The 27,017-nt window shown below is 45.4% G+C and overlaps 1 protein-coding gene across 2 annotated transcripts in view; it reads left to right on the forward strand.

The window, feature by feature from the left end:
- Positions 1-4,034: 4,034 nt before the first annotated feature.
- Positions 4,035-27,017, forward strand: part of MAPRE2 (microtubule associated protein RP/EB family member 2) — a 261,893-nt gene continuing 238,910 nt past the window's right edge. Inside the window, exon 1 of one of the 2 annotated variants that reach the window (XM_077492654.1) lies at positions 4,035-4,053. The gene's annotated coding sequence lies outside the window, so the exon portion shown is untranslated. Of the gene's footprint in view, positions 4,054-24,686; positions 24,794-27,017 lie in introns of those variants that run through there. The other variant, XM_077492653.1, reaches the window with a different exon arrangement.

The raw sequence follows: 27,017 nt of genomic DNA on the forward strand, positions 1-27,017 counted from the left end.
TTCTTCTGAAGTCTCAGCCTGACTAAGAGCATGCTTCCCTTGAATGCTCTGTGCTGCGTCTTCTCCACTGGGACCTCTTCTGGGCGAATAGGCACCTATCCTGGGGTAAGAAACCGGACTTCCCACCCATGGCCCAGGCTATGGCACTATCCAGCTTGGTACTAAATAACAAGGGTCCCTTGAAGGGGATCCTACACCAGGTATGTTTGGATGCTGGGTCAGCCAGCCAAGGGTGCAACCATAAGGCCTGCTTAGCCATGACTGAGGATAGCATAGCCCGGGCCAACAGGCCAATGAGATCGATTGAAGCCTCTCCTTAGGAAGGCCGTTGCCCGCTTCAATTCTTGGATGGCCGAGCCCCTGGCCAGTTCTTCCCAAATGCCCCTGAGCACTAAATCCACATTCTATGTCCAGGCTTCGATTGCCTTGGACATGGCCACGAGGGCCAAGGTGGGCTTGTAGGCCATACCGGCTAGCCCATAGTTTCTCTTGAGATGTTGATCTAGTCTCCTCTCGAGCCCATCCTTGAAGGACACAGTGTCCTCCAGAGGAAGAGTAACCTATTTAGTCAGTCGCATCAGTGCCACATCTACCAGGGGAACATTTTCCAAGTGCTTCACGTCATCTGCCTTGAAGGGGTAGAGCTTTGAGGTTTTATTTGACAAAGAGGTCTTCTTATCCACGTTACCCCCATACCTCCACAATAATGTCTTTCAACTCTGATAGGAGTGGAAAATTAGAGCGCTCCTTCCCCAAGTGCTTAAAGAATTTTCTTTGCTTAGCTGGGGGAGTGGAAGGATCTTCCCACCTGAGGGCCTCTGACTGCTTTAATCAGTGGTTAGACTAGGGCAAAGTCAAAGCCTCCAAGAAACTTGTCTCCTTCCTTTTCTATCTACAGACCTGGGAGATGCATCATAAGGCTGGGACAGGCCTGGATCCTCTTGGGCCTCATCAGTCAGGGAGCCTGATATAGTGGTGGACTGGCTCCACGTGTGGGTTGTACCCCATTCCTTCAGGGACTGTTGCACCACACGCATCACTGGAGAATCCATTTGTTGATTTTCAGTCTTTTTCCCTGACAGCCCAGGCAGAGCATGGTTCGCATAAAGACTTGCCCTCCGAGACTTGTGTCCCACATCCCCAGCACACTCTGCAGTCATGGCAGTGGGTGCAATGTCTGGAGGAGGAATGGGGACATCTCCTCCACCTGGATGAAGAACTCTGACGCTGCGGCCTGGCAAGGTCTTTGTCGTCCCGTGCCACAAACTGGCGATCTGACCTGGAAGGGCTAAATAAAAGGAGAAAAGGGGAACAGAGGCATGTCGTTGGACACATGTCCATCCACGAGCGGTCCTGGCCCCTCCCTTTCACCTGCACGTACCTTGTGAATGAGGGCTGGCTGCACAGAGGCGGTGACCTGTCCATGACATCCTGGAGGAAGACCAAGTGAAGATCCTACAGCCTGCCGAAAAAACACCCAACAATCCTGGGACAAAAAGAAAGGGAATATGGTAATCACAAAAGTAACACCACTTCCCCTTTTAAGAGCCACCGCTCCCCCATAAACCACAGTCCCGGGCTGGTGCTTACATAATATTGGACGCCCAGGGCTTGGGGAAGCTGCCACACACTGCCTGCAGGAAATCCCACAGTGGCAGGGGCTGACAGGCTTTAAAATTCCCTGCCTTGGTGACATCACTGCCATGCCCCGTTCATGCCTGCTTGGCTGCCGAGACCTCCGCTGAGCACGCGCAATCCAAGCCTTGGGTTCACCCAGAAGAGACAGAGTCCTGGAATGCAGAAGGACTCCAGGCACCATATATGGCCAAACTAAAGCTGGGGAGTAAAACGAATAAAGGGGGTAAGGAGGATGCTGTATACAAGTACACACACAAAACGCGGCCATGGAGGAAATTAATGAAGACTCCAGACCTTGCAGTCAACTGCACTACCCTAGACGTCCCCTCCTGGGCATACGCAGGCTGCCCCCCACCACTGGGACATAATGTACATGCCTGAAGCTGCTCGCCCATGGCTGGGCCCTGGGCTTTCCACCGCATAATTGGTATTCCCCACACCAGCCCGCTCGTGGCTTATTCATCTGCACTGGATGTCATGTGAGCAACACAAGTACATCCTCGATGTAGGTCCAATGAGGACAAAAAAAGAACGCAGTCTCTGGCTGTGAGCTCAAACTTATGGGAATGGATACCTATAGCATTGGAGAGGAGGTGGGGTTAACCCACACGTACAAAAAAGGTGTTCACTGCCCCCACCTATAACTGGCCATTGCAGCAAGCGGCAGTGGAAGGCAACATACGATATAAACAAGGCCAAGGATAAAGCCAAGCTTACTCACGACCAGCCCGCTGACAAGTGAATCGACATAACAGTATGTGTTAAAGCGGTCTGCACTTGTACTGTTTAAAAAGCATTTCATTCTAATGCCAGACTCACTTGTACTGCTGATGCCCAGTATCCAGGTATGTTTTTTGGTATAATCGACACTTTATAAAATTGAGCACTGCAGATGTCATGTTGCTTGTGTGCATTTGAAGCCAACAAGCAATCACTTCTGTGTTCCGTTGTAGCGTCATATCATGCTCCGGAAGTGACGCTGCGGACAGAAGTTTCACACTGCGCATGCGCAATGCATTCCAAACACTTGCGCCATGCATTCCAAAGGATTTGCGGCAATGCAGACCACTGAAATTGTCAGATAATTTCCTCCAGAATCCACATAGGGGAGGTAATCCCCTCCCCGAGCCACGGTTACCCGTTCTCTCTCCGCCACGCTCCGTCTAAAGTTTAATTTCACTGAACTGCATTGCCGCAAATCCTTTTGAATGCATGGCGCAAGGGGTTGGAACGCATCACTCATGCACAGTGCAAAATTTCTGGCCGCAACATCACATCCGGAGCATTCTACGATGTGACACTACAGTGGCGTAATGCCAGGAGACAGTGCGCCGTTCACCGGACATGATGCGGATCCCCGCACAAACACCGCCCACAGCTCCAGGGTATGGAAAAAAAAGATTACATAGGTACAGGTACAAATAAAAAAAAGAAAAGAAAAAAAAAAGCCATGTGCACTCTTTGCTGCGTTTCCTAACGAATAAGCCTAACTTTTGAAAGTGAGTGCAAAACCGCTTTAAAACAGGTGTTTAGTCTGCACACAATTGCAAAAACATGCGTACGCCACAGTGCCCCGTCACGGCTCCCTGTAACTGTGGTCCTATCCCTAGCTTAACCCACATGTAGGTTGCCATGGAGTCTGTCAGAAAAGATGCATTGTATAAATTGTATATCTCCCGGTCAGGGGAGAAACGTGAAAACAAAGATGTTTATAGTAAAAGAGCTAGATCAGGGCTTGATCTATGTCAGGTTTAGGATAAAGGTTCATGTTCAGTCAAATGGTCAAAGATCAGGGTCAGTGTATTTTTTTAAATGATTTTGAGACAGTTTTCCATTGATAATAATAATTATTATTATTAAATAAAAAAAAGGGGGTATTACAAAAACAAAACCCAGTTTGTTCTGAAAAAAAAAGAAAAAAAAAATAATCCACCTGCATACACTAAGCAGATATGATATGTACAATTTTACGAACACATGTCAAAGTTGTAAAACTATGTTGGTATCGGGATTTGTTTTACCCTGTGACTCACACCCTTCTCACAGTGTGACCTCACGCCCCTACTGTACGCACAGTGTGACATCACACCCCTACTGTACGCAGTGACGGCGGAGCTCCGGTACTATACGGTACAGAGCGTACAGTGAACACAGAATGCCAGGATGACTGAGCACAGAGCAGCTTTGTCCAGCCAGCCAAGGATCCGCCCACACCCCCTCCAGACGGCTTCCCCAGACACCCAGCTTCAGCCGGGGTGGGTGTGGCTCTCCGAGTCACGTGACGCGGCAAAAGAGAAGGGTGGGATGGGCGTGTCACGGAGCTTTGACAGAGGGGGAGGAGAAACAACAAAGCGGCGGAGCCGGCAGAAGCTGTCAGCGAGTTGGAGTGAGGAGCGGAGAGCCGGGCAGGAGCAGGTAAGGGAAGTCCCCGTCCGCCTGTACAGAGTATGGAGGGGGAGAGAACCATCACCACTACTACTTCCACCTTTACTACCTACCGGCAACTGTACACTGAGTGTGCGGGCGATGCATACCTTCCCTGCCTGCTGGTCAGCAGTCACTTCCCCGGTGTTACATCATCAGCCCTGTAACCGGACACAGTCCGCGGAGATCCCCGATCTCATCAACACCCACACACTGCCGGCACATGTCATGGAGGGAGCTCAGGGCTGGGAGTCCCTGTGTACAGAGTGTGATCGGTGCCTGCCGCCTCTGCACCATGGCTGTCACTATCAGTGCACATCTAATACTCCCAGCAAATGTCTGTGCAACTGACACCCCCACCTAGATCACCGAGACCCCACCACTGAGACCCCCACCTAGATCACTGAGACCCCCACCTAGATCACTGAGACCCCCAGCTAGATCACTGAGACCCCCACCTAGATCACTGAGACCCCCACCTAGATCACTGAGACCCCCACCTAGATCACTGAGACCCCCACCTAGATCACTGAGACCCCCACCTAGATCACTGAGACCCCATCACTGAGACCCCCACCTAGATCACTGACACCGCACCACCGAGACCCCCACCTAGATCACTGACACCCCACCACTGAGACCCCCACCTAGATCACTGAGACCCCCACCTAGATCACTGACACCCCACCACTGAGACCCCCACCTAGATCACTGACACCCCACCACTGAGACCCCCACCTAGATCACTGACACCCCACCACTGAGACCCCCACCTAGATCACTGAGACCCCCACCTAGATCACTGACACCCCATCACTGAGACCCGCACCTAGATCACTGACACCGCACCACTGAGACCCCCACCTAGATCACTGACACCCCACCACTGAGACCCCCACCTAGATCACTGAGACCCCACAACTGAGACCCCCACCTAGATCACGAGACCCCATCACTGAAACCCCCACCTAGATCACTGACACCCCATCATTGAGACCCCCACCTAGATCGCCGACACCCCACCACTGAGACCCCCACCTAGATCGCCGACACCCCACCACTGAGACCCCCACCTAGATCGCCGACACACCCCACCACTGAGACCCCCACCTAGATCGCCGACACCCCACCACTGAGACCCCCACCTAGATCGCCGACACCCCACCACTGAGACCCCCACCTAGATCGCCGACACCCCACCACTGAGACCCCCACCTAGATCGCCGACACCCCACCACTGAGACCCCCAACTAGATCGCCGACACCCCCCCACTGAGACCCCCACCTAGATCGCCGAGACCCCACCACTGAGACCCCCACCTAGATCACTGACACCCCATCACTGAGACCCCCACTTAGATCACCGAGACCCCATCACTGACACCCCCACCACTGAGATCACAGAGACCCCCAGCATTGACACCCCCAGCAGTATGACTGACCCCCAGCACTGAGATCACGGAGACCGATCACTGAGCAGTAAGTGTCACCAACTCCCTGCCTGTCAGCTGTCGTAGATCAGGACTGAGTTGGCTGACATGTGGCCGGCAGTGTGGAGGCTGACACTGCTTGCATTAAACCCAAAAGCAAATATTTATTGTACTGCAGCTTATCGATCCCTAGATAGTCCAGCCACTAAGTCTATTTTTCAAAAGAACAAGCTCTCTTCCAGATGTTTCAGTTTAGAAGGATGAGACAATCCACGTATCACTGGCCGGGGTATTTACAATGATTGGCTTTTATTTTGATAAAACCTTTATCCCAAAAGGAGCGCAACTGCTTATAAAGTGTTAGCTGGAGTTTGGCTTCAATGTTTGTGTATCTAAATCAGCTAGTACTAACATTACCTTCTCCCCAGACTGACAACACTGCTGTCCAGAGGTGCCCCCTGTGCTCCTTCATCCAGAGTGGGGGTTATCAGGATTAAACGGGAGGAGTGTTATTGGCCGATCACCAGGTAAAAACAGAGGGGCAAAAACCTGCAAAAAAAAAAAAAAAACGAACGCAGCCATTACATCTAATAATTGGTAAGCTGCAATATACACATTTTTTGGTTTTGGGTTTATTTCCACTATAACTTGGACCTGACACCTTCCCATCCCACTCACTCCTGACCAGCAATTCCCCAACCTCAGTCCTTCGTTGCCCCCAAGGGGCCAGGATTTGGGAATTCCATAGATAAAACAGCTGTCATAAATAGCAAGACATGGATTAATAAAATCCCCCTGTACAAGGTGAAGGAAATCCTGAAAACATGACCTGTTTGGGTACCTAAGAACTGAGGTTGTGAACCACTCGCCTAAAGCAACCCAACTGAATAATCTTCAGGTCATGGGGAATCTCCTAAGTCCACGTCATTGGGAGTCAGTGGGAGGAATGTCAGCCTTAGGCTGATGACATTTCACAGAGCTGAACCACAGCTACAAATCACTGACAGCAATTAAAGCGCAACTAATCCTCATTTTTTTTAAAACTGAGCCGCAGCTCTTTATATCAGAAGAGACGTGCTGCAATTGTGAATGTTAACACCTTTCACATGGGCTTGTCTGTTTGACAGACTCCGCTTGCTCGGTGGGGGATCGATCCGTGAATCTTCACCGAGCAGGCAGATGACGGGTCTGTCTCCACTCGCTGTGCTGAGACAGACCCGTCAGAGTCCTATGGGGAGATAGGATGAAAATGGACTGCCTGTCCGCTTTCATCCAATCCGCCAGACGGATGGAAAATAGGACCACCATCCGTCTGGATTTAGCAGACAGGATCGGATAGCAGTGGGTGTCAGTGGACATCCGTTGCTCCATATGGCTGAATGGAAGGTCTGTTTGTCAGGCGGACCTGATTGGAAAGCCGGTGTGAAAGTGGGGCCTCATCTGCCTGTTTGTGGTCCTCCATTGGTTGTACACTGAGCCGCACCTTCCAGCACACGCCAGCTGTGCTGGAATGACCGACTCCTGTGTACATGTGCAGAATGATGTCACCAGCCAATCAAGAGGCTTAAAACCCAGCACCTAGAAAATGATAGCGGCCAGCGAGGGATGTAACTGTCGTATAACTGAAAGGTGGGAGGTGAGTATTTGAGGGTTTAGGCCCCATTCACATCTGGCAATTTTGGATCTTGGGCAGAATCACTGCAATTCTAAATCAAACTGCAACAGTGGCAAAAGACGCACCAAGCATGTTTGAGTGCCATTCATTTTTAATGGCACCTAAATGCGGTGTGGTTTTGCTGCAGATGTCTTGTGATAAATCACAGCAAGCTGCATCACACGAAGTTTGTCACCCAAAAGAATCTCCTGCTTTTTTGGGGTGACAAGCTTCATGCGATGCAGTTTGTGGCAATTGCTGCACAGTTTATCATGTCATGATTGTTCTGAAACCGTACCGCGTTTTAGGTGCCATTAAAAATGAATGACACCAAGAATATGCATGGTGCGTTTTGCCACTATTGCAGTGCAATTTGGAATCCCAAATCGCCAGATGTGAACAGGACCTAAAGCCGGCTGTTGACAGTTCGAATATGGGCCGACTCAGTGGGGACCAGCCAAGATTCTAACCCTGTATGGGCACACTGAATATACCCAAGTTAAGCAATTGCTCAACTTCAGTACAACCAGCCTGTCTGATTTTATGTGTGGTTATAGCCACTAGCAATAATCACTGTGTTCCCTGCTGGGAGAACACAATGCCTCCGCGTAGGGTAACACAGGTTCTGAGGTTAGTTTAATGCAGGTAAGGCACAGAGTTTAATTACATTCTTAATCAGCCACAGAACCTGTGTAATTCATATGTGTTCAGTTTTAGAGATGAGGTGTCAACCCTAGCTGCACGGGAGGGATTCCCCATTAACACTGACTGTGTTGATGGGGGAATTAAGTGACTCTTTCCTGCAACCCGTGGTTGCAGGATAGAAAATTGCTCCATCTAGTTCCGATTGAACAGCGATTTGTAGCTAATAGTTTAGAAGTTTGCTGGCAATGGGATCAGATTGGGTGGTGCTCAGCTACAAATCTCTCCCATTCAGCAATTCATATCTAATGATTGCACTTTCTACAACATTTTTATAGGAAAGCCTTACGAGTGATTGCCGCTAGCAGCTTTACCACCAAGAGGAAACACTGATGAATCGCTGAGCAACAGATTGCTGTAAAAATACCACTGTTAGTAATCGCATAGAAAATCATTATGCTTTTCTTCATGAGAAATCAATGTAACAGAACTGAGATGCGTGCTGCAAGAACATTGCCCGTGTCTCAATACTCTTATAATTAAGCTGCATTTTTACCACCCCCCTTTATGCTGCAAAGTCCGTTGGGGATGTACACATGATGCTTTGTGGCTGTGTCAACATTTTCCCCTAAATTTGTGTACAGTACCGCCACCACCAAATGTGACCCACACAGTTGCAGAGCAGTGGGTCAGCATTCTCAGGGTTAAAACATGTAGTGAGGAGGTGACAGATCACCCATCAAAAGCTCATTTAAAAAAAAACAAAAAAACAAAAAAAAAAAAAAAAAAAAAAGTTGGGAGGATTGGCTGTAGACCACTTTTCAGTGGGGTAGCAAAGTCTGCTGCCCATGTGAACGAGCCTATTGACTTCACAAAATGTATTTTAAATCGGTATTAAACCATAAAACAAAAATGTAATATATTGTAGCTTACCAGTTTATAGATGCAGTTTTTTTGTTTTTGGGGGCTATTTTCTGTGTATTTTTCCTAATGATCGGGTCAGTAACAGCCCCTGTCTTAACCTGGCAATAACAGCCACACATCTAAATGTAGCCATACAGGTGGCTAAAAATATCATTGGCAACACTGGCTTTAGAACTATTTAGGCACCAAGGGATAAGAGCAGAAGATCGCACATCAGAACAAGTGGCAGTCACAGCCTGGAACCCCACCAGGCCACACCCCCAACACAATTCACCTCGCCCACTGTAGCTCACGGTAAGCTACAGTGAGTGGAGTGAAACACCTTGGGGCGTGGCCTGGCAGGGAGTCCAGGCTGAAACTGCCACTTGTTCACACACAGCGGGTCTTGTTCTGATGTGCGGCTCCTGGGATCTTCTGCTCTTATCTGTCATTGTCTGGAGCTTAGGTGTGCTCCTTCCCAGCCAGCACTCACAGCAGCACAGGACCACACTTCCTAGCAGCCTGAGCGGCTCACATACATACCATGGTTAGGCTCCACGGGAGTCAGCTCGTGGAACCCTAATGCCGTGTACACATGACCGGACTTTGACAGCAAAGGTCCAACGGAACGAATCCGCCAGACAAGTCGATCATGTGTGGGCTTCATCGGACCTTTGCTGTCTAAAAATCAGACAGACTTTAGATTTAGAACATGTTTCAAATCTTTCCTGACAAACTCAAGTCGAAAAATCAGTTTGTCTGCATGCTAGTCCAACGGACGAAAAACGATGCTAGGGCAGCTATTGGCTACTGGCTATGAACTTCCTTATTCTAGTCCGGTCGTATGTCATCACGTTCGAATCCGTCGGACTTTGGTGTGATTGTGTGTGGCCAAGTCCATTCGTTCGGAAGTCCATCGGAGCTCCGCTGAAAAGTCAATCGGGAAGATCGTCGGACCTAGTCTGCCGGGAAGTCCGGTCGTGTGTATGCGACATTAGGAAACTTTGGAGGAACAATAGCTGAGAATGGTTGATCTAGACCAGTGATGACAAACCTTGGCACCCCAGATGTTTTGGAATTACATTTCCCTTGATGCTCATGCACTCTGCAGTGTAGTGGAGCATCATGGAAAATGTAGTTCCAAAACATCTGGGGTGCCAAGGTTCACCATCACTGATCTAGACTGTAAGCTCTGATTGTAATATATATATATATATATATATATATATATATATATATATATACACAATATATTGTATTGTAACTGTACTGTCTGCCCTCATGTTGTAAAGCACTGTGCAAACTATTGGCGCTATATAAATCCTGAATAATATTATTATTATTAATAATAATAATAATAAGCCTATGACGACAATAGATCTGTTAGCAGTATGGACTCCTCTACCATAGACTGAGCCATGTTCAGTGTTTGCATTGGGGGTCACCTGTATTAAACCTGCTGGAACTAAATAAGGACTCTGCAGAGAATTGCAGTTATAGAATTGCTGATAATCCCGCATTGACTGTAAGGAGGATCACATTTTACAACTCCCTGCAGTGAGTTCCGTCAATGCCAATATATTCCGCTTTAACGGCAATCGTCACTTTTCTCATTGTAAAATCTAAATGAGGATGGCAGCTGGTTAACCCCCTCGCTGTCCCCGCTCGGCCCCATTCTCCCTTAAAGCACAATTCTGTGTGTTCTCCTAATAATTAGACTTATTGAAGTGCTTTCTAGACCTTCCCATCTGCCCCCAGAGACCAATCTCCATCCCCCAGCTGCCTGCTCTCCTCAACCACTAATGTATGCGCTGAATCAATGATTAGGCACATTTTAGGGATTGATTTGGACTGGGGGGGAGGCCTTGTCTAAGAGACATACTCCCTGTGACAATCCATACAAAGAAGAGCGAGCACGCGCTGCGTGTATTGTTTCCTTAGTGAGTTCTATTTGATCAAATACAGACGTATTTCCAATACAAGGCACTATGAATGGTCAAAGCCGCTCTTGTCCGGGGGAATGACTTGCACAAAATATAAAACCTAATGCTTATTACGTGATCTAGAGGCAAAGAATACCGGAACTGATTAGCAATACTAAGCTTTAATAAATTCATTGTAGAATTTACTTTAAGTCACTACAGCTCGCAACTCGCAACAATGTGGAATTCCTTGTTTCCCAATGTAGAACCGGATCTGAAAGACCAGAACTCAGATTTTGCTTGTTTTGTTCACTTTCTTCACCAATCTGCTGATTACATTGGAGAACAAGTAGTAAAGCAAAAATATATTATGTAGCTTTTTATACATGGGCTCCAAGTGTGTGTCAATTTACAAGGTTCCTATGAGATGGATATTATTACTATGGGCTCTGTCTTGAAGGCAGGCAGCTGTGTGATCAGGCAGTGATAGAAGCTATTCTGATAATTGCTATGCACTAGTTCAAAGGCCATAAGGGAGCTGGTTTAGCATCACTGCCCCAGAACTAGCATGAGTATATTATTATAGCATTCTCTGGTGTTTTGCTTCATGACATTCACTTTGTAGGTAAATCAGGTACCGAATAGTTATGCGAGCTGAGACAAATGACAATTCAAACAAAGCATTCCTACCCCCGAATATCTCCACTTTTTTTATATACATACATATGCAATGTGTGTGTGTGTGTGTGTGTGTGTGTGTGTGTATATATATATATATATATATATATATATATATATATATATATATATATATATATATATATATATATATATATTGCAGCTTTGCAATCTTTACATGTAGCAACTGCATTACTTTTCTTTGTTTCTTGATTTACATCTTCTGGTGACCAAGCTAGTAACACTTCCTGTCTGAGTCTGGATTCGCACCTATGCAGTTTTGGTGCTTTTTGCATTTTTCAGATTTGCACTACAGTCCATTTTAACATGGTTTCCTATGGAACGCGATCTGCAGTGCAAATCTGCAAAATGCAAAAAGCACACAAAATGCATAGGTGTGAATCCAGCCTTAGGGTGGTTACACTTACTGCTCTACTGTATCTATGGAGGAACAACATAGCCACCCTTGGACAGCAGCATTGTTAATCTGTGGAGCGGTTAGTGTTAGATGGACTAGCAGAGATCGATAAACTTTATATAATAGTCATACATTTAGGCTGGGTTCACACTGCCACACGGAGTGGCTCACAGCAGGGGTCCATGTTCACCATTTCAGGCCCAAATTTTTGGCAGAATCCGGACCTGAGAGGGACCAGAAGACGCACAGGACTGTGCAATTCACTCCAGAGACGGTTGAACTGGCTCCATACAGAGATGGTCACAGTCTCCTGACATGCAAATTGGATGGGGCAATCTGCATCTGATTCGCAATAGTGTGAACCCAGCCTGAAGCATAACTCCTGCTCAGTGGCGTAGCGTAGTTTGTCAGCGCCCGGGGCGAGGCAAGTAATTTGTGCCCCCTTGACCCACAGACTTGCCTATTTTCAGCTAGTTCCAGTCTGGTCACATGATCCCCTGTGTGAGACAGTGGTGGCTGTAGGGGAGAGGAGAGCATGCTTGACAATGACTGGTAAAGCCTGGAGTGATGACATCATGCATAGGTTCCTATGTCCCATCTGTTGTTGGTGCTCCCTCCTCTCTCCTGCATACACCACTGGCTCACACAGGGGATAACATGACTAGACAGTCTGAAAATAGGTGTTTACATCTTTTCTACACGTTAGTCATCATAGGCATTAGGTGGCGGGATTTTATAATATTTCAGTTAATGGGAGCTACATATGTCATGTTCACACTATAATACTTGTTGCAGCACCGTGCCGTCGGGGTCAATACCCCAACGGCACGGTGCTGCAACAAGCATTATGGTGTGAATATGACATACTGGTATGTAGCTCCCATTAACTGAAATATTATGGAAAAAAAAAACCCTACCGGGTAGCGAGTCCTAATCACCAGTGTTGCAAGAAACCTCAACCTCATTGTGCAAATAAAGCACAGAAAATGTCATATAATAATTCATCAAATACAATAATTCTAAGATAGCCCTACTGGGTAGTGAATCCAAATCACCAGTGCTGCAAGAACACACAATATTGTGCAAATATATAAATAAATAAACATTTCATATAATAATCAATAAAAAGCATCCAAAAAACATGGCTATGAATGAACTTATTTATTATTTTATAAAACGAGTTTATTTATTTATATATTTGCACAATTGTGTGTTTTTGCAGCACTGGTGATTTGGATTCACTAAGAGAGAGGCAGAGAGAGACATTGGGATCAGGAAGACGGTGGAGCTGAGGGAAAGTGGGGGGGGGGGGGGTTGAGAGGGGCCTTAGGGGGTGATAAGAGAGACTGCTAGCCCTATCTTCCATGCCAGTCTGTCTCCTTGATCCGGGGGTCCTTTGATCTTTCTAGCGGATCCCTGGCAACGTGCGCCTCCTCGCAAGTCCTCTGGGTCCTCAGTCAGCCTGTTCTCCAGGCCTCATGTTAGTGCGGAGAGGAAGTTCAAACGATCCATGCCCTGGAGGCACGGGAGATGCTACATCCGCTGCTTCTCATCTCTTGGGGGGGGGGGGGGGTCAGGGGGGCTAGGTCAAGGAGGAGGCGGCCATGGTGGAACTATTCTCCCCAGTCCCGGGCTCTTAGGCGGCCAGCCCTTCTGTCCTCAGCTTGGCCCCTCGCTGATCACCACCGTGATACAGATCCCCCAGCTACCCACCGGCACCACAAGAACGGCCGCTGTTGCTAAACAATGTGGATTCTCCCTTTTTAACAAGGGGCTTTTATCCCCGTGCTAGACGGTCCACACTCATGACAGCACCCCTCTAAATTTTGCGCCCGGGGCGGTGGCCCCCACCCGCCACGCTATGCCACTGCGCCTGCTATTACTTTTAAACAGTCATGGAATTTTTTTTTTTCCTTTTGGGATAAAAGAACTAACTAAATGAATAAAAGTGGACCATTGTAAACAGTCTGTCACTTTTTCTAAACGGCTTGTTCTGTTAAAAGAAGCTGAAAAATAACAGCCAAATGGCTTGCTCATACATGCAAGTCGCTCTTGAGGCCCTGTGGAAAGTGATCCACTGCAGATTACCTTTCAAAGCTGGTGAAGAGGCAACATGCCTCCTGTAAATGCCAGATCATGCTCTGCAGTCACATACATTACACCTTTATGGGTCACATTCAGCCCATGGATTATAACATGCTGTTTAATTTTGGCCGTGAATCAAAGCACCGCAGCTGTTTTTCTTTGGATGGAGGGGTCAGGGGTTCTAAAACTTTTGCTCAACTACCTGCTTTTACAGCCCCCTGGCTGCCCACGTGAATAAGCCCTTACTGGCAGGATCAACAGGTGAAAAAAAAAGGTTTAAAAAAACAAAAAAAAAAACATGCAGTTTCCTCATCTAGAAATTGATAGGCTGCAGTTTTATAAAACTCTATTTTTTGGGGGGTTTAGATACACTTTAATTCAACCTTTGTTGTGTCAAAATCTTTGTTATGAACATATCAAAGTTTACAATACCTGCAGCGTATTATTATTATTACTACTATTATACAAAATGTATATAGCTCCAGCCGCTGCACCATGATTTAGAAAAAAAGGGCAACAGTACAGTTATACAGTTATACTATTCAAGACTAGGGGGCGAGGAGGGTCCTGCTTGCGAAAGCTTTCGGTCTAAGGGTATGTTCACACTGAACACTGGCTCAAAATTGTGCAAGTTTAGCTGAACTTGCATGATTTCAAATCCGCATTTCAGTGCGAGTTTGGGGGCAATTTGAAAGACATCTGTGGCGCCAAAAGTAGTGCAGGAAATTCTTTTGGAAATTGGTGCAGTGCTGCACCTATTGGGACAGTGTTGATGCCGGCAATAGGCTAAGATTTGGCATGCAATTAGACTTGTCAAATCGTGCCGATGTGAACGAGGCTATAGGTGCATTACTCAGTACTGAGCCTAGGTTCACGCTGGTGCCTGTGGAGCACCACATGTGATTCGCACAGAAATCGCACTGTATTTGCAAATCACATTCGCACCAAAATGGTGCAGGACTTTTTTTTTCTTTTCACTGCACCTGAATCGCATTGCATGGGTTTTCACACTCATGCAATGTGATTCTGACAGTTGCACTGCATTTTGCAAATCTGTTTTGGGGTGTCAATAGTCTTAGATTGACACCAGCAGCAGATCGCATGGACGCCGTGTGATTGCTTTGCAGTGCAATGCAGGGAAACACAGCGAATCTTGCGTTTTCCACAACGCATCAGTGTGAACCAGGACTAAAAAACATACAGCTAGTATTTGAATGTACAATACCAGTATAGGGTACTGCCCCAGGCCCTCTAATGGTTGTGTTTGTCCAGTTGAAATCTTTTAAGGGACACTTTTTTTTGGGGGGGGGGGGATGCTGGAATCCCACTTTGGGGTATTGGAGAATGTTGTAAAACTCCCCCCAATTTATGCCCCCTGAATAGCACACCTAGTATAAGTGCAGTGCACGTCCAATGCTACAATAGAAGGTGCAGATATTAAGTACCATGGACAGCAGTACACAAGGCAATTAGGGGTTAACTGGTAGGAAGAGAAGACAATTGCTTAGTACTACAGTGAACTAGTGTAGATGCACAACCCCTTGGTGTATTCACATTATTATGGCAGCAATATTCCCAGGATGCTTGCCGATATGGCAGCTTATTTTGAACACAGCTAGTGTTGATCAGAATCCTCCTTATTATAAAGCAGCCTAATATATTGTCACCAAAAGTATATTTTACACACTGAAGTGGTAAGATTTCCAGGCCAGCTTTCCTGATTCTGCCAACCCATCTATGACCACTTGAGTACCCGTCTAATACTCATATGAGACCCATAGATCTTTCTTTTGGTAATATTTGCTTTTTGTTTTGTAACTATACTCTGTTCGGAAATAAAAATGGCAGGACAATACGAACAGTCCCAACCTGTCTATTTAACCCAAAGTGATCTCATTTTTTTGTCACAACTTTTTGAAAAAGAAAATAAATGCTGGAATTGAGGGGGTTAAAATGTGAAGTTTGGTAACGGTGTACTAGATATGGTGCTTACAAATCATACATAGAGGGAAGGAGGAGATGAAAAGGTTAACATGAAGGGTTAATACACAGCTCACATAGAGAGCCAAGTTAGGGATCAGCTGTATGGGGGGTGGGGCATCCTTATATGCTGCAGCAGTGATCTGTGGATTTCTCTGGAATGAATGAATGAATGACTATTCATTAGTTCCTCTTCTGTAAGAGGAAGTGGAGGGCTCACAGATGTACACACTATACTGTTTTCACCTATGATCAGGGACGCTAATAAAGCCACACAGCCAGACCACCTGGGCCCTGTCAGGTAGGTTGTACTAGGCTCTGGGATTTCTATCAGCAGCTCTGCCTGTGATCACTGTGATTGGTCACTCTCTGATCAGTTACAGTGATCCCAAGGTACAGAGTCACTATGGTCAGCTCTGTACACACTGAACCAGGCCATGTGAGGACAACTTGATTCACAGCTATTAATGGTTGCACTTGACAACCAACGCTGCTTTATCCAGTGCCATTATAAAGGAGAACGTAAGCTCTTCAGGGCTGTACACATGCAGCAGTCGTGATTTCTTTCTTCACAGCCATGGCAAAAATGATACCCTCTGTTGCATTCAGTGAGCTGTACTGCTGCCAAATGCTGCCCAATAAGCTGCCCTGTAAGCACATGCAATGCTTGTGGTTGCAGCACAATGGTTTAGCCATTTCAGGGCTAAAACACGCAGTAAGGAGGTGACCTATTGCCTTCCAACAGATTGTCAACTTCCCTCTGAAAAGCCATCAACCATGGATGGCTTTTCAGAAAGGGCAACAAGGGCTGCCACCTATGTGAAAGAGTCCTTTGATTTCACCATTTTATTTTAACCTACATGTTATTTTGTTGATCAGCAACACCAGGTGTTTTTTTTATTTTTTTTATTTTTTTGAGAATTCTTTAATAATGCACTGGACAATATGCCTGCAAAATTCTTAACGTGTTTCTATAGGCGGAAGTTTTTTTTTTTATCATCTTAATGCATTAAGATAAAAACTCAGTGTGCAGCAGCCTCCCTAATTACCTGAGCCCCATCTCGATCCAGCACTGTGCACAAGCGCATCAGCCATCCGGGACTCTCCCTCCTGATTGGCTGAGACACAGCAGTGGCGCTATTGGCTCCCGCTGTTGTCAAAGTCAGTTAGCCAATCAGGAGAGGGGGTGGGGCTGAACCATGGCTCCGTGCCTGAATGGACACATCACTTTGGCTCAGGTACCCCCATAGCAGGCTGCTTGCTGTGGGGGGGGGGGCACTCGACAGGAGGGAGAGGCCAGGAACACAGAGGAGGGACCAAAGAAGGGGAGGATTGGAGCTGCTCTGTGCAAAACCACTGCACAGAGCAGGTAAGTATAACTTTTTTTTTTTCCTTTTAAAAATAACAAACAACTTTAGTATAATTTTAAGGGCATATTTACACTAGTAGCAAGGGCTGTCTCCCCCCTGAAAAGCAATCAGTGTGGCCTCTGACAGATGTGAAGAGGTGATATGTCGCCTTCTCACTACCTGCTTTAACCTCCCCAAAAGCCGCACTCCTACACCCCAACCATGTGTATTGCCTGCTGAGCGCAGTAGGGGGTTAATTCCTGCTGCAGCTGTGAAGAAAAGGTCCATGACCACGACGTGTGTGCGCCCTCAGCCGTTGCCTTTGAAGCCAAAGGGGGAGCAGTTGGCAGTAAAAACGCAGCTCATCCACACACTTTTGGTAACTTCCAGACCCCTGTAAGAACCTGTATCCTGATGGACTCAAAATCTGAGAGCCATGCACTTTTGCCTCTGTACATTAAACATGGATGTGATGTAAAGCCTGTGGGAGCCATTTACTTAAGTTAGGCAACCTATTCAGTATAAGTGGTCATACTTCCCTTCTGTTTTGGAGGATGAGAGCAAATTAGCAGCCGTCCTCCTCTCTGTCTTGGTAAAATCGAACAGATGGTTATTTATTTATTAGGAGTAATGCATGAAGGAATGCTACTGTCAGCTTTTGTCATCTCATTTACATCTCATTTCACAGGTCTGGATGAATCTTTCCAAGTTACCTCCAAAAATTCATCTCATTGGAATACTTCCCTTTACTTTTGAATTTTGGTGGGCTTCTCTTTCTAAATTCTGCTCCTGTTGGCCTGAAGGTGGGGCAAAATCTATTCAGCACAGTTCAGCTATTCTGTAATCTATGAATGATCTGAACAGTGTTGGGGTGCCCAGGAGTTGTCAGCAATGCAGGTGTCGGTAAGGGGTGTAGGCAAGGAGGAGGTTGGGGGGGGGGGGGGGTCCAACTTCCCCCAGAGTATCCTGCCTAAGTGCCAAATGCCACCACACTGGTCGGCAACCGCAAAATAAAATTGACAGGCGGAGTGATCTGCATTGCAGCCGTTACTGTGTGTAGCACTACAGTAATCTGCTGGGCCCGGTGACAGGCGACATGACCTGTGCAGTGACTGATGTAATATGCATGACGCCTGCACTGCCAATTAAGTCCCGCCCATTGCGCTTTACTTTTGGCCCTGGATCAGATCAGCAGTTCTGTCTGGTGCCTGCAGCTCCCTCACAGACTGCCCGCTGCCAAGCAGCCAATATATTGGCAAGTGACTGTCCCTTTTCCTCTCTTTGCCTATTGTTGTCTATTCACTGACTGATTCCGTTTCTCTGGCCCACATGTCCCAAATCACATAGGCAGGCAGCGGTAGCCCCCAGTCTTATAGTGGAGCCTTTCGATACCCTGATATTCCATAAACTCTGCATCACTTAATAGTGTTACTTGCTACCGACTCCTGAACTCCTGCACTTTCCGTCTCTTTAACCACTTAAGGACCTCCCCACTGACCCATATGTTGATTCATGCACGAGTTACTGGGGGCAGGCGTGCACCCACTGCACAGCGGGGGAGCCAATGCACGGGTCCAGGGGCCGTGATACCAGCCACCCGTGATCACTCCTCAGAGGCAGAACAGGGATCTGCCAATGTAAACAGATCCCCGTTCTGTCAGGAGAGTACAGTGTGATCATCTGCTCCTAATGATCAGGAACAACGATCTCTCTGTACTTCCAGTCAGTCCACACCCCCCTCCCAGTTAAACACCTCCCTACGGAACACTTAACCCCTTCATCGACCCCTGGTGTTAACCCCTTCCCTGCCAGTGCCATTTATACAGTGATCAGAGGCTATTATTTTTAGCTGTAATAATGTCACTGGTCCTAAAAAAATAAAAAAAAATTCCCGATCTGTCCGCCTCAATAAAACAAAATATTAGAGCTCACACATGCAAAAATGTGTGCCCCCCAAATCTTTGTTTGTGTATTGTATGGATTCTGACCAAATCCCTTTGGCCTGGAGCACCCCACTCCCTCATCATTGCCTCTTATTAGTGTCCACCTGTGTTATAGGAGGTGGATTTGCTAAAGTTTGAGATTGAGCTAGGCATTAAATAGCAGTTAGTCCCCTATATCTCCACCTTTGTTCTGTTGACTTCTGCTGTGGTGTGTGATGCTCCCTCATCTTTTTCATCATCTCATGCACTAGAGAAACAAAAACAATCTTACTTTTATCTTGTCAACACTTTACTAATGGGATATGTCATGGGATATGTCAGTTCCTGTGAAAGAAAACTTGGCCTATAATGCAAATGGACCATAACAAGCAGTCTGGGATCTGTGGTCACTTTTTATGACCCTTGAAGCATGTACTGAACTGTTAAGTGATCCAAAGATGCTTCCACCAGTTATGTCACTGACCATCACACCAGCTACTGTCACCGTGTATAATCACACCAAATTGTTTCACTGTATATAATCTCCAAAACCAACAATACTGTGCTTGTTTGGGGACAGTCTGTTCATCATAGGGATACCTTTAAGAGCATTGCACATCTTCTTGACAAACAATTTGTAAAGTAGAACTTTAGTCAGAAAATGAAATCCTGCTAGATCACTTCAGGTTGCCCTCTTTTGCAGGTATAGCCATGTAAAAACGGTAAACATTAGTGCCTATATTGTCTATATTCCAGCAATACACCATCTCACCCTGCTCTGCATATGCTCAGTTGCTCTTTATTTTCTGCATTGTGCCGCAAATCAGAACCACTACATGCTGATCTGCTGACAGCCTAATTATTTACTGCTGCTCAGAGGCTCTGTGCTTCACCCAAATGGCAGCCTCCAGAAAGAAGAAAAAAAAAAAATACAGTATACACCAATTTTGGGTAGTATAATTCTTAACATGGAATGTATGTCTCTTGCTAAGAAATGTTTTTTTATCAAATTGTTATGGGTACATTTCCACTTTAAGTTCATTCAACACCTAATAGAGCTAACTGATCAAGATTCTTTTTTACCCAATGTTGACTTCTTATGCCTTCTAAGAAGTTAGAAGTCTAAGCCCTTGTACACACGGTCGGACATTCTGACAACCAAATCCGTTGGATTTTGTCTGATGGATTTTGTCCAAAACTGTTGCATGCACACAGCCGAACAAAGTTGTCGGAAAATCCGATTGTATATAACGTGATGACGTTATTTCGTTACGGTGGGACTACGTTCAGGCTAGTAGCCAATAGCTTTGGTCTAAGAATTTGATCTGAGCATGCGTGGCACTTTGTCCGTCGGAGTAGGCTACACATGATCGGAGTATGTCCGATTGGAGCATTTTGTGGGAAAAATTTACGGACAAGTTGGAAAACTTGGTCCGTTGGATACTCCGACAGAAACAGTCCGATGGAGACCACACACAGTCGGATTATCCGACAAAACGGTCCGATAGGACACATTCCGTCGGAATCCCCGACCGTGTGTACAAGGGCTAAGAGGACGTGTATTGGGCATCTACTTGATGGCTATTTCAAGACATGCACAATTCAAGAGTGCTTTTTTTTCCTTTGCATTTGGACTTTATAATGATATTCTATCCATATTACAGGGCATTAGAAATTTCATACCTGTTGTAGGGATCTAAGGGGTAAACGGGCAACTGTGACACAGTTCAGTCCACTTAAAACAGCTTTATTTATAGCAAAGTCCCAGTTCAGGCAAGCTCATCCAGCAGGTTCAAGTCAGAGACAAGAGGCTTCCATCCAACATCAAGGTCTCCTCAGCTCTGATAGCAAAACAGACACCCCTAGCATCTCAGACCAGCTGCCTAATAAGCAGGCCTGAAAGGGAAGTACTTGCCGTCTTCCATTAACCCTCTCTTCACCTAACCCAGGCTGACTCTCCACAGTCTACACCAGGGGTATGCAACCTGGGGCCCTCCAGCTGTTGCAGAACTACAAGTCCCATCATGCCTCTGGGAGTGATTGTAGCTGCCAGTCTTGCAATGCCTCATGGGAAATGTAGTTCCACAATAGCTGGAGGGCCCCAGGTTGCCTACCCCTGGTCTACACTGTCCAAGCCCCCATCCTCTCTCAATCCTCCTAGGTCTATATTGTAATGGTTTTGCTATCTGGATTACGTAATAGTTAACATCTATTACACAACACATATATACACAAAGTAGTATATCCTTTACATCCAATATGCCTCAGATAATTGATTGCAACTAGCAGATTTGGAGATAATATTGTGGATTCACCAGAGCTCCATATTGCAGTTTCTTGTTTGAAATAGAAGTGAATAGCTGTACAGCAATGTAGAGAACGGAGATTCAAAAAGTACATCTGTGCTTGGCCACAAGATTCTTAAATTATTAATAGTCTCATAAATTTAACAATAAATAATTAAAAAGGCAAAAAGTCTAACTTTGGAATGTCATAAATGACAAGTTAAAACCTCTACTGGATTTAGCTAGTAAAAACTGCTGCTGCTTAAAATAAGTTATTCAGCTTTCACTGATTTGTTGTAGAGCAGTGTACTGTGTTGGAAGAGGTCTATCTTTGGTAAAAAATAGTCATTCATGTCTAAACCGGTAAATTAAAGTAAATTTGTCATCTTGGAATTGTAAAAGGTATACAATCTAAGCACCTTAAAGGATAAGTTCACCTTTTGTAACATGTTATGCCCATATTTAGTGTGTAACATGACACAGATGCACTGGCTCCCGCTCCCCCTTGATCCCCTGTTCTGACAGCTAGCGGGGGGATATTTTCCCTTCGCTAGCTGTCGCAGTCTGCAACAAACGCAGCTGTGTGTGGCTCCGTCCACATCATCCTTTCACAGTGTTCTGTGAATGGGACAGCCTTTGCGGACAAGGTCCAACAGAGCCATGGTAGTTCATTCATGCTTCCTGTCACAGTGTAACTGCCTGCCCATATTGGAGGTACAGCCAGACAGATACACAGACAATCTGCAGAACCGTGGAATTACACCTACGATCTGCTGATCATGGGTGCAATGTTTTACAGGTCCATTACAAAAAATAAATGCATATTTTTGTAAAAAAATGTGCATTTATTTATTTTTGTTCTAAAGGTGAACTTCTCTTTTAAGATGGTAGTGTGTATCTTCAACAACATGCCCTGAGAGCCTCAAACAGCAGTCTATGCAAATACATAGTAAAGTCAGGAGCTTCTCTATACACCCAACATCGGGAAGGATGGCAACAGTGTGGAAGGTATGAGATAGTAGGCTAGCTTTAAAAGCAGAACTTCGCTCTGTCAGTCAACATTGACTATTTTTAATCCTTATGCTGCTAGCATTAGTAAATGGATAAGAAAGTATATCATATTTGCTTGGTTTAAACTTTTTACCTCCTGGTTTCCATGTCTAGGCAAATTAAGTCATACATTTGAGGAGTCTTCAGTAGAGGAGGAGGGAAGGAGAGGCTTTCTCAGCTAAATACACTTTCTCCTGCTTGCTTACCTGAGCTAAGGTCAGGTGGACTCCAGGAGGTAAATGATACATGAATCATCTGCCCTTACTTTTTCAAAGTGATTTCCCAAATAAATAAAGCATGGAGACATGGATGGTTGAGTTTGCTTTGAATATTAAAAACATATTTAAATTGCATTTTTGGTTTGCAGTGTTAAGATGAAGTGTAATTCCACTTTAACGTTCATACTCTAAATTAGCCTAGTAGAGTGCTCCTAGTTTTGGGGCTTCAAGCGTTTGAGCGTTTATGAATTCCACTTGTCAGAATATAAATTTATTCTGGTAATTGGAGCCTGAGCCAGCCCCTTTGCCCCATCCACAGCCCAGCGTTCCAGTGAGCGCTGGAGGGACAGAGCAGAGAGCCTGTGACTGACAGTACCAGCTCTCTGCTTAGAGTGGAGGGCAAAACTGAGAGATCAGCAGCATTTGATTGCTCAGTTCTTACCACCAAGCCGGCGGGGGACAGATGTAGCATCAAATTGATGCTGTATCCTCCTACCATAGGGGAGTATAATTATTTTTTTTTTTTTTTTTTTTAGAAAGCAATGTTTTCTTGAATAGGACCTCTGTTTTGCAATCTCCTCCTGCTGATCCTGAACCAGGAAGTGCTTGGCTCGGAGTACGTCCAGACCCAGAGCTGCCAAAATTGCAGCACAGATACCCAGTGTACAAGCTGATTGATGGCGCTCTGCCCTTAGACTTCTTGAATTAGGGGCAGGATATAAAGAGTAAGGATGAGCTCAGGCGTGTTCGCAACCCGCACGTGCAGAGCCCGCCAGGAAGTCGGCACTACACAGTGCTAATCACAGGCAGTGAGACATTTACCCTCTCCACGGCTGCGGAGATCGAGAAATGTCACTGTCTGTGATTAGCGCTGTACAGTGCCGACCTCCTGGCGGGCTCTGTATATGCAGACTGCGAACACACCTGAGCTCATCCTTAATAAAGAGGACTTGACACTACTAATGTTTTTATGCACCATTGAATTATAATCTTTTGCAAATCAAGACCTTTTTGTGTGATTTTTTTTATTTATTTAAAGCGGGAGTCCACCCGGACTCCGCGTTTTTTTTTCTTTTTTTTAAAAAGCCAGCAGCTACAAATACTGCAGCTGCTGACTTTTAAAATAGTGACACTTACCCGTCCAGCACGCCCGCGATGTCGGCACCCGAAGCCGATCTGTAGATCGTATGTCGGGTGCTGCCGCCGCCATCTTGGGTATGGGAATCAGGAAATGGAGCCTTTCGGCTTCATTTCCCGGTTCCCTACTGCGCATGCGCGAATCGCGCTGCGCAATAAGGTCGGTCCCCGCTGCCTCTGGGATCTGTGTGTTTCCCAGCAGGCAGCGGGGCACTTGCGGAAAGGGACGGGCACTTGCGGAAAGGGGCATATAATACGCCCCTTTCCGCAGAGAGCTATCCCGGAAGTGGGTGCAGAATACCTGTACTGTACAGGTATCTGCACCCCCCTCCCCCCTGAAAGGTGCCAATTGTGGCGCCGGAGGGGGGGAGGGTTCCGATGAGCGGAGGTCCACTTTAGGGTGGACCTCCGCTTTAAACTGCATATTGTAGCCATGCCTTTTTTATTCTGCCAACCAAGACTGTTGTATGACTTGTGGAATACAAACTTGTCTATATTTCTATATCTTTAAAGGCAGTAGGAGAGCACAGTAAAATATAATTGCTTATCCTCCCTACTAGAGAAATGATTTAGCATTCGTTAAGCTTTAAATTATTTGTAATTATACTGTTGCGCAAGTGCGGTATTTAATTTATTTTCCCTATATGATTACATATGTCTATTGCATTAGTAATGCAACAACTACAATAAATAAATGCATACGGTAACAAATAAAAATAGGGCAGTGATTTTGCCCCAGGCTATGGGCTTGTCAGACGATGGTAATTATCTGTGATTGTGTGACCAGGCAGGGTGGTACTTTATATAGGACAGTGTAGAGGTCACAGATACCCCATCATATTGTCTCTGTTGTTGCACTAGGATGACTTGAGTCTGTGCATCATATTTGTTGCTTACCAGTCTGTGCGGGCACAATTCACAGCCCTCCTCCTCTTTGTGTTTGTCTAGAACAGAACTGTCTCAGCTTGGCACTGAGGGACTGCAATACACAGGAGGTGGGTGCGGGGATTGGCAGAAGAAGCTCATTTAAAGTCACAATCCTTCAAGAGTCTGTTAAGGTCTGTATATGTATACTGAATTCTTATTATGTCTTTGTTAATATTTTGTAATTTATTTTGGAGTATTCCAAAAACGTTCTTGTTTCATGTTCATGTCATGTCCATGTGATTTTTATTGAATTAACTTATTTGTATTAACCTTATTAAATATCAAAAACAATCCAACATCGCAATCGGTATTTAGTGCACAATCATAGTATCAGAAGTGGTAGCGATAGTAAGGTCATTTAATGTTCAGATTGAAAAGAACCACTCACAAAGCAAAATAAAGTTTGTTTGAATCTGCAGATAGTTGCTATTGTTAATTTTTTAAACTTTTCACACAGGTATTGTACTTGGCATATTTGTAGACATAACAAGAATCAATACTAACATTTGAAAAATCTTAGCAAACCAGTCTTGATGGTGTAAATCTGTACGTGACAGGGACTGAAAGCATCTACATACATATAATTAAGTCAGAAATCTTTGTTTTAACCACATTGAACACTAGGTACCATTAATTGCATCTAAGCTGATTGGAGCATTGTCAAACATCCTGGACGCTGGATTATTATTAATTTTTATTTTTATTTTATTTATTTTTTTAGTCATGGTGAAATTTGTTGGTACCCATAATTTTGTTTTTTATATAGTCATGGTGAAATTTGTTGTTACCCATAATTTTCTCTAAAACCACTAACTTGAATCTAACAAAATTAAATGGCATCAGGCATTGTTTATTCCACATGTAATAAAAGAAAAAAAAAAAAAATCTGACTTTACATTTGATTTCTTTTTTTTTCTTTTTTTTCAAAAGCATACTTAAAATAATAACAAAACAAATTAAATCATCATGGGCAAAAATGATGGAGCCCTTCTCCTAAAATTTTGCTGTGCAATCTTTGTAGGCAAGCACTGCAAACGGCTCTCAGTGAGACTTCTGTACTTGCCAATGGGTAGCTTGGTCCACTGTTGTTGAGCAAACTGTTCCGGCTGTCTCACGTTTGAAGGGTGTCTTCTCCAGACTGCTCTGCTCATGGATATTTCATATGATTAAGCTCAATGACCTTAGAAGACCAGTTTAGAATTGTCCAATGTTTAGTTCCTAGCCATTCTTGGTTGTTTTACCTTGTTGGTGCACCTGCGCTTGAGACTGTGTGCTTTATGGCTTTGGGTAGTACATTGAATTGAAAGCTTTCATATGTGAACATAGAGCTGCAACTATCAGCTTTTTATTCTAAAGGGCCTCCGCTTTCAGAAAATATATAATGTTCTGGTGGTTTAAGTAATTTTATAGCCAAAAATTAAGATTTTTACATGTATTGCGAAAAATAGAAAAAATTGCTCTGAAGCCGAACAGTGGAGTTCTCCTTGGTTTTCTTGCTTTGAGCCCACTGTCCCTCAAAAAGTTATGGATGGTGGGATTGGACACTGGTGTGCTTTTGACCTTGGGAGTTCAGCTTGTTTTTCTTTGGAAGTTTTCATTGGTTCTTTGTTCACCATTTGCACTATTCTTCTGTTCACTCTGAGGTTGGTTTTCCTCTTCTTGTCATGTCCAGTGGGGTTGGCTACTCTCCCCTGGACCTTTTAAAGTCATTCTAAGGGCAAATTTGTTTTTCTTAAAATAAAAGATACTTACCTGCATTGTACAGCAATGTTGCACAGAGCCCGTCCCTTGCCTCTTATATGTCTGTCTTCCACCGGTACTGTCCTCTTCCTACGATGGCCCCATAGCAGACCATGTTCTGTGGGGACACCCGTTGTGGTGTGCTCCTGAGGTGGGATGTGTGTACTCAGACATACACAGTGCGGCTCGTCCATGCCCCCTGATCCCTCCTATAGGATTTGACTGACATCAGCAGGAGCCTGTGGCAGAGTGCTGCTGCAGATGAGGACATTGGTGGAGTGAGAGGAGGCAGGTAAATGTTTGGGGGAGGGAGGTTTAGGGAAAAGAATATATATGTCCTTTGCTTGGTCCATGCTCAAATGTTACTAAACCCACAACAGTAAGGCTGGGATCGCACCTATGCTAATTGGATGTGGGTTTCATCCAATTTGCATAGCAGGAGAATGTGACCGGCTCTCTATGGAGCTGGTTCACATATCTCCAGGGCAACTGCAGAGCACACTGCACAGAAACACTGTGTGTCTTTAGCTCCGTTTCAGGGCCGAAATCACGATTTGGCCCTGATTCGGCCCCGAACCAGAGAATGGGGACGCACAATGTTCCTGTGCGATCCGC

Source organism: Lithobates pipiens, unplaced genomic scaffold, assembly GCF_037356315.1.
Source record: "Lithobates pipiens isolate NorthernLeopardFrog02 unplaced genomic scaffold, aLitPip1_a1.2 Scaffold_19, whole genome shotgun sequence".
NCBI lineage: Eukaryota > Metazoa > Chordata > Amphibia > Anura > Ranidae > Lithobates > Lithobates pipiens.